This window comes from Artemia sp. Qi Xiang Cuo, chromosome 9 (genome assembly GCF_049724085.1).
Source record: "Artemia sp. Qi Xiang Cuo chromosome 9, ASM4972408v1, whole genome shotgun sequence".
Classification (NCBI taxonomy): Eukaryota; Metazoa; Arthropoda; class Branchiopoda; order Anostraca; family Artemiidae; genus Artemia; species Artemia sp. Qi Xiang Cuo.
Genome location: NC_142802.1, coordinates 12,766,693 through 12,783,065, shown reverse-complemented (window position 1 = coordinate 12,783,065; position 16,373 = coordinate 12,766,693). Strand labels below are relative to the sequence as shown.

The 16,373-nt window shown below is 36.1% G+C and overlaps 1 protein-coding gene across 3 annotated transcripts in view; it reads left to right on the top strand.

The window, feature by feature from the left end:
- The first annotated feature begins 3,207 nt into the window (after positions 1-3,207).
- cpo (RNA-binding protein) overlaps positions 3,208-16,373 on the top strand; it is a 215,748-nt gene continuing 202,582 nt past the window's right edge. For 2 of the 3 annotated variants that reach the window (XR_016142217.1, XM_089094294.1), the window contains exon 1: positions 3,208-3,341. The gene's annotated coding sequence lies outside the window, so the exon portion shown is untranslated. Of the gene's footprint in view, positions 3,342-4,866; positions 4,995-16,373 lie in introns of those variants that run through there. The other variant, XM_089094295.1, reaches the window with a different exon arrangement.

The following is a 16,373-nucleotide window of genomic DNA, read 5'->3' as shown; positions in this document are numbered from 1 at the left end:
AAACTTATATATTAGAAGTCAGAATAAACATCCGATTCTTTTTATATATTTAATGATACCAAAATTCCGTTTTTTTTAGTTTCGATTACTATTGAGTTGGGTCGCTGCTTACTTACACTTCGTTACCACAAACAGTTTGATGATTGTTTAATTTGTGTTTATTGTCTATAATATACAGCGTAGTGTTTTTAAATTCACCAAATAGCGTGTTATTTAAATAGTCACTTTTCTTCGCTACCGCTTGAATAAACCTACCTCAACAGCGCCCTTTCTTGCCCCCTCCCCATCAAAATTACTGTAGCTAAGCCCCTGGTAAAACTCTAAATCAATCGAAAATATACATTTATAAAAATTTGATTTTCACAGAAGTAGGTAAAATCCGACAAAATTCAGCATGTAATATTGTATGTGGATTTAATGAAGAATAAAACTTATCTTATCTTATCTTATCTTACAGCAAATTTATTCAGGAAACTTCTTCATCAAATCACAAAAGCCTTGTTTTTCTACGAAACAACTTTATTCTACTGCATTAACGTCAAAGGCCTGCAGTTCGTAAATACTCAGAAACAATCTCGGCAGCTCGAACTTGTCATGAACGATGTCAATTTCTTTTAATAGGCTAATTGAGATACCCTGCTAGGCTTAGGAGAGAATATAGAAAAAGTTGAATCAAAACCCAAAATTATTCTATGGTTTTTTACTTACTTTGTCCATTAAGTGGTTTCAGCTTAAATAAATAAAATTCGGTTTTGAAAAATGAAATTTTTCAAAAATGAAATAAATGAAATTAGGTTTCAGCTATTGACTTAAATAAAAGCTAAACTTAAAAATATTTCTTACTTTTTACTTGAAGCACTAGTGAAAAGCGAATTTTAAACTTAAAAACGGTATCCATTGTATTCCCCTGACCGTTTAAAACCCCCCTGCGGAAAATTCCCGCTACGAAAATACAGTCCCCCATGCCCTGATTCACACAATAAAAAACCTTTGTTTCTAGATTTAGCTGTATCCTATACAAAGGGGATACAGACTTACACAGTCCACAATACTGAAATTTTTAGTTGAATATCCTGCTAAGATTACTCTCAAAGTTCAATTGACCTGATCTGTCAGCGTTTACCTCCCGGAAAATACCCCTTTCCCCTGGAAAATATACGAAAATATACTACTACTACTACTATAAACAACTTACTGCAGCACCAAACCACCTGAGGCAAACACAGCTACGAATGCTCCTTCTCCATCCCAATCTATTCAAAGCCTTCCTCTTTACACCCTCCTAGGAAGTGTCCCTTTCCCGTAAATCTGTCTTAACGACTCCAACCAAGGGGTCTTTCTTTTCCAGCCACCCCAAACGCGGTATACCTGCTTTCCCTTTAGTCCAAGATTATGTTTTGAGGAACGGTTATCCCGAGGAGGAGTATTCAGGGGGTTGGGAAAACCTTGAAAATGTTCCAATTCATGGGGGAAAATATTGGGAAAATCCACAAAATCCCGAGATTTCCGAGTTAGAACCCATACCTGCATGCATTATACTACTCCATCTGTCGGTGAAATCCAAAAGTGAACTTCTAAACGGTTTTGGGACATTCTAGTTCGTATCTGTATCCCTAAGCAGTGGCATCAATGTACAAAAATGTTTGGGGAGAGGGACAAATTTGTTATTTTTTCAGTTTTTAACGGAAAAAATTAAAATGTATTTTTCATCGACAATACCCCCCAAAAAATACTTTTAAAAATGTAGGGATGGGGGAGTCTAGGGGTCGTATGCCTCCCCCTCACCTGCCCTAATTGTTCCCCTGTACCTGGGAGCAAAATAGAAGCAAACCCGTAAACCCATAGCAGTTTTTATTATTAAACATTTAGTTCATTGATTTTTTTTTTCTTGGGAAGTCTCAAATTCAATTCCATTCTTCTTAGTTCTTTCTTATTTTATAATGAACGCATTCAGTAACCATCACCATAAGTAAGCAGTCATTCATTAAATTTCTTCATCAAACCATAAGTAGCTTCCTATTCAAACGAACCCCTTTTATTCCACCGCATTAACCTGAACTGCCCTCCACGCCAGACACTATTATCGGAGATGAGACCTCGCATCGACTTCATCAGGAGTAATTAAAATTTATTTGATGCAATTTGAGAAATGTCTTATACTTTAGCAATTGATTTGGATTGGTGTTCTACTAGAAAAATTATGCCCCGTTTCCTTATGGTAAAATAGTGGAATTTGTCCCTCCCTCCACCAGATTCATAGGGACTGTGAGTTCGTACTTCTTCTCATGGGATGGCATCAGTGATATAAATCGGTGGAAGGTGGTAGGGGGGGGGGTTCATTCGTTCCCCTGGATTTTTCGTCTTCTATATATTTCGGGAAATGCATTTTTATGACGTTTCTATTGAAAAATACCCGTTTTGGTAAACTCATTGGATACGACAAAAATTCTCCCTAAGATTTCGAAAAATATACCCCCCCCCCCTTCCTGGTATTTTTGTAAATTAGGAAGACAGATAAGATTTAGATAAAATATTCTTTTAAAATTCCAAACATCAGGGGAATTTCAAGGGGGGATTGTTTACTGGGTTTTAACCAACATCTCCGAAATATTTCTCCGACTCGTCAATTTGTCATGAAAATGTAGGTAAAAAGACTATTTCTCCTAAAAATCGAAAAAAAAACATTTGTCTCACTCGTAACTTGTTCTTAAATATGGATACAAGAATTCAATTACCCCTTCCCCCTCATACAAGTTCTTTTTTAGCCTCCTAAACAAATTTTATTGGCAATCCCTCCCGAGTAAAAATCGTGGATACCGCCCTGTCATACATTTTTCATTTTGATGAGCAAATTAAGTTTGCTTTAACTTGAGCGTTTCTTCCAACTTTTTAAATAAAGTAAGTTATCATCATTATAGAAGTCAAATCATTCAGAAAACGTCTTCATTAAATCCCATATAGCCTCCTATTCATAAGACACCCCTTTATTTCACCCTATTAACCTGAAACGCCCTCCACTTCATAAACACCAGTCCCGGAGACAATAGAGCAGATCGAAATGATGTCAATGTTGTTGAGCCAATTAGACACGAGTAGCAGCGCGATGCTGCTCCGCTGCACAGATCGAAACAATCGATAAATTTCTCACCTGGGCGGAAATGCGCCTTCCTTATGCGCCTGTCACTAAAGGTTTCCTCACCTTCGCACCACCTATGTTGGAGGATTTCTGATTCAGTACTGTTTCTAAATTAATATAGTACGAATCAAGGAATAGGATTGTTTGTGATATCACTTGAAAGAAGACTCAGTGGGGTGTTTACATTTTTCTTTGTGAAAACAAGGTAAAGAAGGATGTTTATATTAGGAAGTATGGGGTTTGTCGTACCGCTATTTCCTGTCTGCGATTTATTTACGCTTTTGTGCGGAAGTGGGCTTAAAAGAAAATGACAGTGGAGTTTTATGTACAAGTTATACGATTCTAGTTTAGGATTGTTCGCTATCTTGGAAGGTAGTTAGGTTAGATGAATGAAACTCTCGGCAAAGGCATCCACAGTCTTAATAATCTCCTGGGAAGATACTTTGAAGCTTCTATCATCACTCTAAGTCTTCTCCCTTCCGAGGGCACAGACCTTTGCCAATCTTTGTGCTATAAAAGGGAAATCTTGCAAGATCTTCTGCTCAAATAAGGCGCAAGATATTGTTTTGAGCCTCATATCTTTTCTCAATTCCAATTTATAAGGTTTCAAAGATCCGTCGAACTATTTCTTAAATTTAGGAAGAAACCCTTGATATAAATTAAAGTTCTACTGAAATAACAAAAATTATATTTTCCAAGCCCATGGCCCATAAAAAGGTAGTTGAACTGGTGGATCGGGGGACCCCCCCCCCAAGATTTTTTCTGGCGCCCTCATTCCTTTTTTCTTTTTTTTATTGTTTTTCTTTAAATAAATTTATCAATTTGGTCAATTATTGGCACCTTTGTCACCTTGGGCCCCCCAAGATTATGCTAATTGGTGCCCGTGTCCAATTGTCCCACCCCCCAAAATTCTGATCTAGATCCGCTCCTGGGAGATTGGAAGCTCAAAATTAAGATAAACATTTCTGCATTGTTCAGATCGGTGTAGACCTGTCATTTATGCAATCGTCTAAGCCCTAGAAATAAGAAAAGGGTAGATTCCCGGAGTAGAATTTTTGGCCCTGGATTAATTCTCAAAAACTTCATTCAATTAACTCTAATGCTTTCCAAGATATCAAGAATTCCCTAAACTAGAATTTAGGAATTTATCTATAGAATTATTAACTATGCATAGACTAACACACTTATTAGAAACTTTTAGTTGTAACAGTATTAGTAAAATGTGGAGAATTTTGCATAATATGGACAGTTGCACAGCAAATTCTATTTTTTAGCCAAACACATTTATGAGCGTATAATATGGCACACATGACAGAAAAAAGATTTGATTCAGTTTTTTTATTATTTTCTGTCAATAAAGAACCGTGGAGTTTACCCTACCGTTATTTCCTGTCTGAGACTTATTTATTCTTTTGTGTGGAAGTCATCCTGAACGAAGATTTGTGATGGAGTTTTACATAATTTTAAGTTGTAAATTGATCATTTGAATTATAAGCTGATCACAATTATAAATAAGATAATAAATTAATTAGTAGTGGTAAAATATGGTAATAAAAAACCAGTTCTTTCAACTGAAAGTAAGAAGCAAAATTAAAATGCAAAACGAACAGAAATTACTACGTATATGAGGGGAGTTGCTCCCTCCTCAACACCTCGCTCTTCACGCTAATGTTTTTTTTAGTACTTTTAAAGAGCTTCTTATTGTTCTAATTAAACAACCCTTGTGTTTTAGGAGTCGTTCTAGAACATATCTGTTAGCCAGTGCACACTCGAGAATTTGGATCTATAAAATCAGGCAATAATCACTTTATTGCTATTTGTATACACAGTTAGCTTCGGCTCAGTGGAAAACAACATTGTAGGTATATTTTTATAAATTTTTAATTCGTATTTTGGTTAGGCTAGATTACATTTTGCATGCAGCCCCGCTACACTTAACCCGCAACCACTGTAATGTGCAAACATACAGCCCATATTAGGTATATATATATATATATATATATATATATATATATATATATATATATATATATATATATATATATATATATATATATATATATATATATATATATATATATATATATATATGCACATATATATATATATATATATATATATATATCCCAATTGTCTCAGTTGTTTCAACCCTCTATCTGTGGATCCAAATTCTCGAGTGTGTACTGGCTAACAGATAAGTATCGTCGTTCTTAAATAATTTGGATCAAACTTTAGTGCAAAGAGCTTGGTTTTGAGAAGGGGCCAGGCCCCCTCATATACGTAATAATTTCTGTTCGTTTTAAGTTTTAATTTTGCTCATTAGTTTCAGCTGAGAAAAATTGTTATTTTTGTTTAATTTCTGATCGTTTTTCTAAATAATGCCGGGAAATCTGGCTTCACCTCCACGGAAAACCCTCCCCACGGAAATATCCTCTAGACAATTCAATCCCGGGGAAAATTTACCCCGGACAATTACCTATAACATCTCCATGCGTAAAATTGAGTTGACGAAGCTACAGCAAAACATACAAAAAGAATTCGTATAGGAATTCTGCCAAATTCCCCCAGTGTAAATTTCCCCTGAAAGTTTCACCGCCCTGGAAACTCTGCTCTCCATGGAAAACTCTTCCCGTAGAAAATTCCAACAGCAGAAAATTTGCACCCCCACCCGAAAAATGTATGCATACTTCCCAATAAAAAATAACTACACGTAAACAATGGGTAAATTTTATAACTTAAAGATCTTTCCCCAGGGGCTATGGGGGGTTATATTATCTCTAAAGATATAGTTATTGGGTCTTTCAACTATGTTGAACAAAATGGCAGTCTCAAAATTTGGATTAAACGATTTTGGGAAAAAAGGGGCGTGGGCGGGGGTCCTAGTTACCCTCCAATCTTTTTGGTCACTTAAAAAAGAAACTAAAACTTAAAATTTCCGTTCGAATAAACCCTCTCCCAATATTCTGGGTCCACTGTGTCGATATGATCACCCCTAGGAAAAAAACAAATAAACACGTATCTCTGATCTAACTTCTGGCCAAAAAATATACAGGACTCCACATATTTGCAAAGAGGAGCTTGAAACCTCTAGAGCAGGGTACTCCTCTAGATACACTGAATGTGGTGGTATGTTAAGATTTTCTCTACATTTAGGCGGTGTTTCCTCCCTTTTCGAAAATCAGACAAATTTTCCGAGGCTCGTAGCCTTTGATGGTTAACACTAAAGTTAATAAAACTTGTATTTTGGAATCAGCATAACAAGCCGATTCATTTAATTTATGATCTTTCCTTACTTACAGTTCGTTACCACGAACTGTTTGAAAACAAGACTAAATAACCAAAAAAAAATCGTATACGTCTTAATAAGAGACATATTAGGCATTCTGTTTTCCTCAAGAGGAGGGGGCCAAATTATGAAAAAATCTATTTTAGACGTTGCTTATTCAAAATATACATTTTTATTTAAACGCAACCTATTACATCCCTCGCCCCTCACTCCAACTCCAGACATAGCCTTGTGTTTGCTACTATTTTTGCTCTGTTTGAACATGAAGCTATAATTATTTACAATTTTTTCTATCTGTGCAGTTTCTAATAAATGTTTAAATTAAAGAGTCCGTGGTAATAAACTGTAAATAAAGAGCGACTCGTGCTGATTTTAACCGAAACTCCAATAAATGGAGTTTTGATAATAGCATATATGTTCAAAGAAACTTGCTTTTTATGTGTGATTCTAAACATGTAAATTTCATCAAGTTTAAAGTAATTCACCGATAGCTGCGAAGTGGAGAAAATTTGACTGATTCTGGAAAAGGGGGAAAACGCACTCATAAATATTTATAATCTTGATCAGATTCCATGGTCATTTGATCACCATTCATTTGATCACCATCAAATTCCATGAATCAAAAATTCCTAGTTGAGGGGTTTCAAATCCTCGTCTACAAAGTGCGAAATTTTAAAATTTTCCTAGAAGGATGATTACGGATGGGCGTTTATTTGTTTTTTATTTTGTTTTTATTTTATTTATTTTGTCGTATCAAACTAATGGTCCTAAAATATTAGGATAGTAAATTTGAGATTGTCAATGAGTTTAAAATTATCAGAAAACTAGGTATTGCCTATCAGTTATCATTTTATCAGTTTCAGAAACAGCAATGTCGCGTATTGGCGCATTCGTTCTTAAGGTGCATTTAGTCCATACAAAAAAAAATTGGTTAATAGACAGTTACTTTAAAACTTCATTTAATGAGCCGCCGGGCCCCGGCACTCGGCACGCGGAAGGCTTCTATATATAGATTCTCACTGTTGCTTGTCTTCTAAACGCAGACAATTTGAGCCTTTTCTTGATGTCATGACGTCCTAATCGACCTTAAATTAAAACTGGTGCCATTGTGAAAATTACATCTTTTTATTGGACCTTTAACTTTTGCCTCGGCTTGTCTTTTGTCATTATTAATTAAAAAAAACAAGTTTTTTAAGGTGAAAGTAAGGAGCGACATTAAAACTTAAAACGAACAGAAATTATTCCGTATATGAAAGGGGCTGTCCCCTCCTCAACGCCTCGCTCTTTACGCTAAAGTTTTTTATTGTTTTAAAAAATAAAGTTGTGAGACAGAGTCAAACTTTAGCGTAAACAGCGAGGCGTTGAGGAGGGGACAGTCCCTTTCATATACGGACTAATTTCTGTTCGTTTTAAGTTTTAATGTCGCTCCTTACTTTCAGTTTAAAAAACTTGTTTTTTTTATTCAATTTTTGAACGTTTTTGAATAAATACAGGTTTTGATCTTGGCTCACCGTACATGAATAATTAAAACAAAATTTTCATATTAATTTACTTTTATTTAGTTAAATGGCTTTCTCGAAACTTCTTTAATTTTATTTACGAACGTTTTTATTAGTAATAAATATATGTAACTTACGAATTAACTTACGTAACGAATTTATATATTCATATATTTTTAATACGTTTATTATGGGGTTCGCCCCCTAGTCAATACCTTGCTCTTTAAGCGAAAGTTCGAATTTCGTTCCAATTCTTTGCTTAATCACAAAGGCCGTTAATTAGAATAAATAGCTCTTATGAAAGTACTAAAAAATCTTTGGCTCAAAGAGCGAGGCATTGACTAAGGGGTGAACCCAATCATATATGTAATATTTTCTATTCGTTTAAAGTTTCGATGTTGCTGCTGTTGCAGTTGAAATACTTGTTTTTTTTATATTAAATTTCTGATCTTTTTTTAAATAATGCTGGGAAGTCCGGCGTCCCCTTCATAGCAATTTCCCTTCCCCCATGAAAACTTCCTTCATGGAAAGATTCTCCCACATAACCCCCACCCCCCCCCCCCCCCCCACTACCAGGAAAAATCTCCCCTGAAAATGTCTGTATACTTCCAAATAACCAATACTATATGTTAACATTGGGTAAAGTTCATAACTTTCAGCCCTCCCCCGGGAAATTCGGGGGATTAAGTCATCCTAAAAGACATACTTATAATATTTTAGAACATGCTGAACAAAATGAATATCTCAAAATTTTGATCAGGTGACTTTGGGAAAAAAATGAGCGTGGGAGGGGGCCTAGTTGCCCTACATTTTTTTTGGTCACTTAAAAAAAGGGCACTAGAACTTTTAATTTCCATTCCATTGAGCCCTCCCACGATATTCTAGGGCAACTGGGTCGATACGATCACCCCTGGGGAAAAAAAACAACAAATAAACACACACCCGTGATCTTTCTTCTGGCAAAAAATGCAAAATTCCACATTTTTGTAGATAGGAGCTTGAAACCTCTACAGTAGGTTTCTGTGATACATTGAATATGATGGTGTGATTTTAATTAAGGTTCTATAACTTTTAGGGGGTCTTTCTCCCTCTTTTCGAAAATCAGCCAAATTTTCTCAGGCGCGTAACTTTTGGTGGGTAGGACTAAACTTGATGAAACTTATATATTTGAAATTAGCATTAAAATCTGATTATTTTGATGTATCTATTGGTATCAAAATCCCGTTTTCTAGAGTTTCGGTTACCATTGAGCCGGGTCGCTCCTTACTTACAGTTCGTTGCCCCGAACTGTTTGAAAGGGGCTGTCGCCTCCTCAACGCCTCGCTCTTTACGCTAAAGTTTACTTTCTCACAACTCTATTTTTCAATCAATAAAAAGCTTTAGCGTAAAGAGCGAGGCGTTGAGGAGGCGAGGGCCCCTTTCGTATAAGGAGTAAGGTTTTCATTGTTTAAAAAAAAATAAGAGTTGTGAGAAAGTCAAACTTTAGCGTAAACAGCGAGGCGTTGAGGAGGGGATAGCCCCTTTCATATACGGAATAATTTCTGTTCGTTTTAAGACATCAAAATTCCGTTTTTAAAAGTTTCGATTACTATTGAGCCGTATCGCTTGTTTTTTTTTCTTGTTTTTTTATTACGTATATGTTATTACGTATATGAGGGGGTTCTCCCCTTTGTCAATACCACGCTCTTTACGTTAAAATTTAGAAATAATTTAATTCACAAACCTCTTTTGAAAGCACTAAAAAAAACTGTAAGTAGTAAGCGCCTAATGCATTGAAAACTTACATGCAAACTTACGCCTGAGGCATGGATATGTGTGTAAGTTTTCAACGAATTGCGTTCCTTCTGGTTTTTCTGGTAGATAATTCTAATCTAGAGGTCAATACATCTTTCAAAGAGGAACAAGTACGCAATACCGGTCCTAGTGTGATTGATTTTTTGGACAATTGCCTTTAGCCTCCTGGGACCTGGTGTCCACGTCTGTGGACACCCCCATAAAATATTTTTTGTGCAAAGGCCTCGCCATCTAGCAAAGATTTCGTTATTTCAACGTGCTTTTTGGACCTGGAAAGCCATCTACGATTTTTTTCAGAAAGTTTCTGCGACTTTTAGTGGTTTTTTTACAAACTAGAAACGGCCAAAATAAGGATATTAAAAAAAGCAAAGGTAAGAAAAAAGAAAAAAAAGTGGTGAGAACGAGTTCTGAGAAAAATCAGGTGTACTCTCTTGATTCTAGAAAGTGCTTAGATAGTTTTATAAGCAGTTAGTCTGATAAGTGCCATCTTTTGGAACTTGGAAAACCTCCATGTCCACGTCTGTGGACAGGCAGTTCCAATCGAGTAAAAAGCTAGGGTTGATTTTTCGTAGTTCAAATCTTGATTCTAATGGGGATAGCAGAAGCCAATGATTGTTTTATTTACTAAATTGGCAACAACCTAGCCGCCACTCACCCATAAGAAATCGCCACCCCCGTAAAGTGTCCCAACCCACCCCCATTCTGTATCCCCTACCCTTTTCTTCCTTACTTTATAAAAAACTTTAATTCCCTTTTTTGCAAGTAAAATCAACCAACATAACAACCCGTAAGTCTGCTAAAAATTAAACGATTTTGTATATATTATTTTTCCTTGTTTTATATTTGGTTAGTTTATTCATGACCCTTTTTATCTGTTTACCTTACGAACATTAAAATATATTATTGTTATTACATTTATTTATGTGGGTTTTAGTTTGTTTTTTCTGACATTTTAAGTTATGTGCTTTTTTAAATAAGGAAATATTGGTGGTTATTGTATTATTTTGTTATTGTATTTTTTTTTTTTTAATAGTAAATTAAAATTTGTTACACAAGGGTTTGTTATAGTTATTTTGCCAATCACTATCTATCTATATATCTATCTATCTATTATTTTCAAGCTTACTTAGCCTGTTCCTTTATTGTAGTTTCCCTTGATGACGCCCTTGGAATGCTCGATGAGAGTGACCTGGACCTCTCTTATTTAGATGATGATGAGGAATGGATAAAAAACCACTCCTTGTCTCTTCAGACTGTGAGGGCGAATCAGCTGTTGCAGCCATTCCATCATCAAGCAGTTATGCTGTTCTTCTAGATGTTGAAAGTGAAGAATCTGATGATGACGTACCCTTAGCAACCCGTGCAAAACGCTTCAAGGCTGACAAAGTAGCAGCAACCTTGTCATGCAGGAAGTCTCAGCAGTTTGATAATCATTATGGCACGGACATGGGCCCCGCTCATTTCCAGGAACACGACGATTGGAGTAGAGAACAATTGTTTTTGCAGTATTACCCGGAGATCTTCTTCGAACGTATAGCTGTTCGCATGAACTACAACTATCAGTTGGCTCACCACAAAAGCTTGAATGTAACTCCAGACGAGCTGAAAATTTTTGTTGGCATTGTCAGCCTGATGGGGAACCTCAAGTTTCCTCGGATCCGCATGTACTGGTCTGGGAATTTTAGGGTAGATTCCATATAAAAAAAGGTGACTCTAGAAAGATTCTTCACACTCCGGTCGAACCTTATGTTTGTTGTTTTTTCGGAAATCTCAGACGAAAAAAAAACCAAAAATAGGTGTTGGAAGGTGCAGCCGATCCTTGACAACTTCAGGACAATCTGTCTCCAGTTGTCACGGGACAGTAACTGTTAAATTGACGAACAGATGATACCCTTCCAGGATATGTCGACTCTCAAGCAATATGTACCTAACAAGCCCAATCCGGTTGGATTACAGAATTTTGTCCTTGCCAGCTCCTCAGGGCTGATACTTGAATTCCAAATCTACCAGGGAGCCACCACCCTGGGAGAGCAGCTGGTAGCACATGGCTTGTCAGCTGGGATCGTACTGCGCTTGTCTGAAACCCTACCAGAAGGTACATACCTCTATTTTGACCGATTCTTCTCATCTGTTAAGCTCCTCGACATGCTGGCTGAAAGAAAAATAAATGCTACCGGAACTATCATGAAGAACCGTTTGGGCGCCAACAGCCCAACGCTTTTTACCGAAACAGAAATGAAAAGAAAGAGCAGAGGAACCTCTGTCATGTCTGTGCGCTCAGATAGAAAAGTAGCCGTGACCCAGTGGTATGATAACAAAGTGGTTCTCCTGTCTTCAAACTGCAAAGGTATAGAACAGGAGACAGAGGTCAAACGGTATGACAAGCGCCATGGGTCTTACGTGCAGGTCAAATTTCCACAAGTAGTCTCCGACTACAACACCTACATGGGTGGGGTTGACCTTGTGGACCGCATGGTCAGCTATTACCGGTTTGAGACGCGTACTAAAAAATGGACTGTGCGTCTGTTTCATCATTTTGTGGATGCTGCACTAGCCAATGCATTTCATGAGCTGAAAGGCCATGGCCCAGAAGTTTCTGGTGACCTCAAACAGCTCATTGATTTTCGTTTCAACGTGGCCGAGTTTTTGCTCAATTCTGGAAGCTCGGAGTCACGAGGTTAAGAAAATAGCAACGAAGAGCCATTGGGTGAAACTCAACACCGCGTTTTGAGTGTGAAAAAGAGGCCAATCCCTCCACCATATGCCAGAGCTGCACTGCATCTACCAGAATTTTGTGACTTGGCGAATGCAGCCCGATGCAGAAGGCCTGGATGCTGCAAAAGGTCAAGATGGATGTGCTCGCAGTGTAAAATCATTCTCTGCTTGACACAAGACAACAACTGCTTCAAGAAATTTCATGAAGAGTAATGTTTTGTTTTCAACGTTTTGACATATCTCTTTTAATAGACGAAACAGATTTTTACTATACTCTTAGCTCGATAGGGTCCCAATGTCCACACCTGTGGACATCCTCCAGAGGGAGGGAGGGGGGGTCAACTTTTTTTTTAGTTGATCAATGGTCAAAATGATTTTTTTTAAGTCAACTACAAAGAAATGAACATAATCAGGAAAGTATTTCTATGGTCAGGTCTCAGGAGGTTAGTCAAGAATAATTTGTTAGGAATGTGTCGTTGCTAAAGCTAACTCTCATTGGAAAAAAGGGGTATAAAGCTTTTTGTTTTTGATAAGAATTGCACAATGAATGTATCGTTTGACGTGGGCATTTTTTATGAGCCAATCAGAGGTTGTTCAATATACGATAACTTGATTTGTTGTTGGGATTTGAATAAAAGAAATGGTTATGTTATTTGCCTGCGTGTATAGGAATTCCCATGTTATTTGCTTGCAGGTATAGATATTCCCTTGTTATTTGCTTGCATGTATAGGAATTCCCATGTTATTTGCTTGCGTGTATAGGAATTCCCATGTTATTTGCTTGCATGTATAGGAATTCCCATGTTATTTGCTTGCATGTATAGGAATTCCCATGTTATTTGCTTGCGTGCATAGGAATTCCCATGTTATTTGCTTGCATGTATAGGAAGACCCATGTTATGTGCTTGCATGTATAGGTATTCCTTTGTTATGTGCATGGGTGTATAGTACTTCACAGAGGATTAGCTTGCGTGTATAGGAATTCCCATGTTATTTGCTTACTTGTATAGGAATTCCCAGGTTCTTTTCTTGCATGTATAGGAATTCCCTTGTTATTTGCGTGCTGGTATAGGAATTCCCATTTATTTTGCTTGCCTGTTTTGGAATTCCCATGTTATTTGCTTGGGTGTATAGGATTTTCCATTTTATTTGCTTGCATTTATTAGAATTCACAGGTTATTTTCTTGCGTGTATAGGAATACACATGATATTTGCTTGCATGTATAGGAACTCCCTTGTTTTTTTCGTGCATGTATATGTATTTCCACTTTTATTTGATTTATTTTATAGTAATTCACATGTTATTTGATTGAGTGTATATGACTTCACTTGTTATTTGCTTGCCTTTATAGTAATTCCCATGTTATTTGCTTGATTTTATAGGCAATCCCAGGTTATTTTCTTGCATGTATTGGAATTCCCACGGTATTTTGCTTGCGTGTATAGTAATTCCCATGTTATTTGCTTGCTTGTATAGGAATTCAAATGTTATTTTCTTGCATGTATAGGAATTCCCATGTTATTTGATTGTGTGTATAGGAATTCCCATGCTATTTCAAGGGCTTATGTCCCCCCCATGCTATTATAAGAGTTTATTTCCCCTTCCTATGCTATTCCAGGAGCTTATGTTCCTTCCTATGCTATTATAAGGGCTTTTCCGTGTGGTTTTTCTTTACTTGGTACCCATTAAAAACAAAATTTTTGTGTTAAATAAGTAGTTGTTATATCTTTTAAAAGAGCTTTACGGGGTTTGAGACACTCTGTTGCCTGATTCCGTTTGATTTTTCTTTACTTAGTGCTCATTAAAAACTAAATTTTTTTGTTAAATAAGTAGTTCTTGTATCTTTTAAAAGAGCTTTAAGGGGTTTGAGAGACTCGGTTGTCTAATTCCCTGTGATTGTTCTTTACTTGGTGCCCATTAAAAAAGTTGCGAGCGAAAACCCCGTGTGGATGAGTTGAAATAAAAAATTTTAACAAGAAATGGCTGAAAAGTGTTTTGGGGGGGATGGGTTGATTGGCAGAAGGATGTATTAGCGAATTTAAAGTGGAGGGCGAGTTGCTAACGAAAAAAATCTAAGCTAATAGGGGTTTTTGACCGTAAACTCTAGTTTTTTGTAAGAAAATTATGGAAAATACAATTCGTTGGTTCATAGGTGAAACTTAAGTCCAGGTATGGATCGAAAAATAAACTATTTCTGTAGAATCTGAGCTAATAAGGGTTTTTGACCATAAACTCTAGTTTCCTGTATGAAAATTATGCAAAATACAATTCTCTCGTTCAAATGTGAAACTTAGGTCCATTCTCTGGTTCAAATGTGGAAAAACCCGTGTGAATGAGTTAAAATAGAAATTTTTTAACAAGAAATGACTGAAAAGTGTTTTGGAGGAGATGGGTTAATTGGCAGAAGGATGTATTAGCGTAGTTATAGTGGAGGCCGAGTTGCTAGCGAAAAACCCGTTTGGATGAGTTGAAATAAAAATTTTTAACAAGAAATGTCTGAAAAGTGTTTTGGGGGAGATGGGTTGATTGGCAGAAGGATGTATTAGCGAAGTTATAGTGGATGGAAGTTGCTAGTGAAAACTCTAAGCTAATATGGGTTTTTGACCGTAAACTCTAGTTTTTTGTAAAAAAAGTATGGAAAATACTATTTGTTGGTTCATAGGTGAAACTTAAGTCTAGGTATGGATCGAAAAATAAACTATTTCTGTAGAACCTGAGCTAATAAGGGTTTTTGATCATAAACTCTAGTTTCATGTAAGAAAATTATGGAAAATATAAGTTTCTCGTTCAAATGTGAAACTTAGGTAAATTATCTAATTGAAATGTGAAACTTTATTCCAGCTTTTGTTGATAGTAATTTTGTGTTATTTCTTTTATTCTTCAATATTTTTTTTTTCCTAAAAGAACAATACTTTTTTTTAACAACTTCCCTATTCAACTTTTTTTTTTTGTAAGTATATTAAATAGATAAAATAAGCTTAAGAAGATAAAAAAATTAATATGTTATTTTCCATTGACACTATGTGGCTTTCCCACTGGCATTCTATGTTCGGATATTGACAGTACCTAGTCTATTGCATGTATTAAATCAGTACTTTTTACGCAGTAGTAAAATAAGCACATAAGTCATATCTTTAAAAAAAGTGAAGATGGAGAATTTTAATAAAGTGTGTTCACATGCCAATATTATTGTAGCATTGAATGCTGACACGGAGAAGTATTTAAACTATGAAACAAGTAAGAATGGTAGCACTATTGGAAATGTATGTGTGCATTGTCATGACAGTAAGGAATTTAATTTCTTTGGAGTACCGAAAAAATTCAACTCTTTTCATGATGGATATGCAAGAGTGAGATCTCCAGAAATGATAGCACTCAAAGAGAATGCGAACATGAAAATAATAGTTAATGAAGAGGGACATCTTCTTGCCAGTGCTTACGTTAAAAAGCTATCTCGTGTTACACTCCAGCGTGGAATGTTGTTTTGTTGCATTAATCGGAAAAACAAACTGAGATTTTCATACTCCCCTACAAATATCTTAGACCAGGCAATGTTGACGATCAGTAAAACAAACCAGTGTCGGTATAATGTGTTAATAGACAGTGAAATTACCGGAAAAATAAAAAGGGCATTGGCAGAAAATATCACTAAGGAATATAAAGATGAATCGATGAAAAAAAAAGTACCAGCAAACGTCACTACCATTAATCAAACAATTAATGAACCAAATAATAGCAAAGATGAAGTGCATATTGAACATGTGGATGACCCCCCATTAGAAATGTGTTCACATGCTAGTGTTATTGTAGCATTGAATGCTGAGAAGGAGAAGTATTTGAACTATGAAACAAGAACAAGTGGTAGCACTATCGGAAACGTATGCGTGCGTTGTCATGACACTATGGAATTAAATTTCTTTGGAGTACCAAAAAATTCAATTA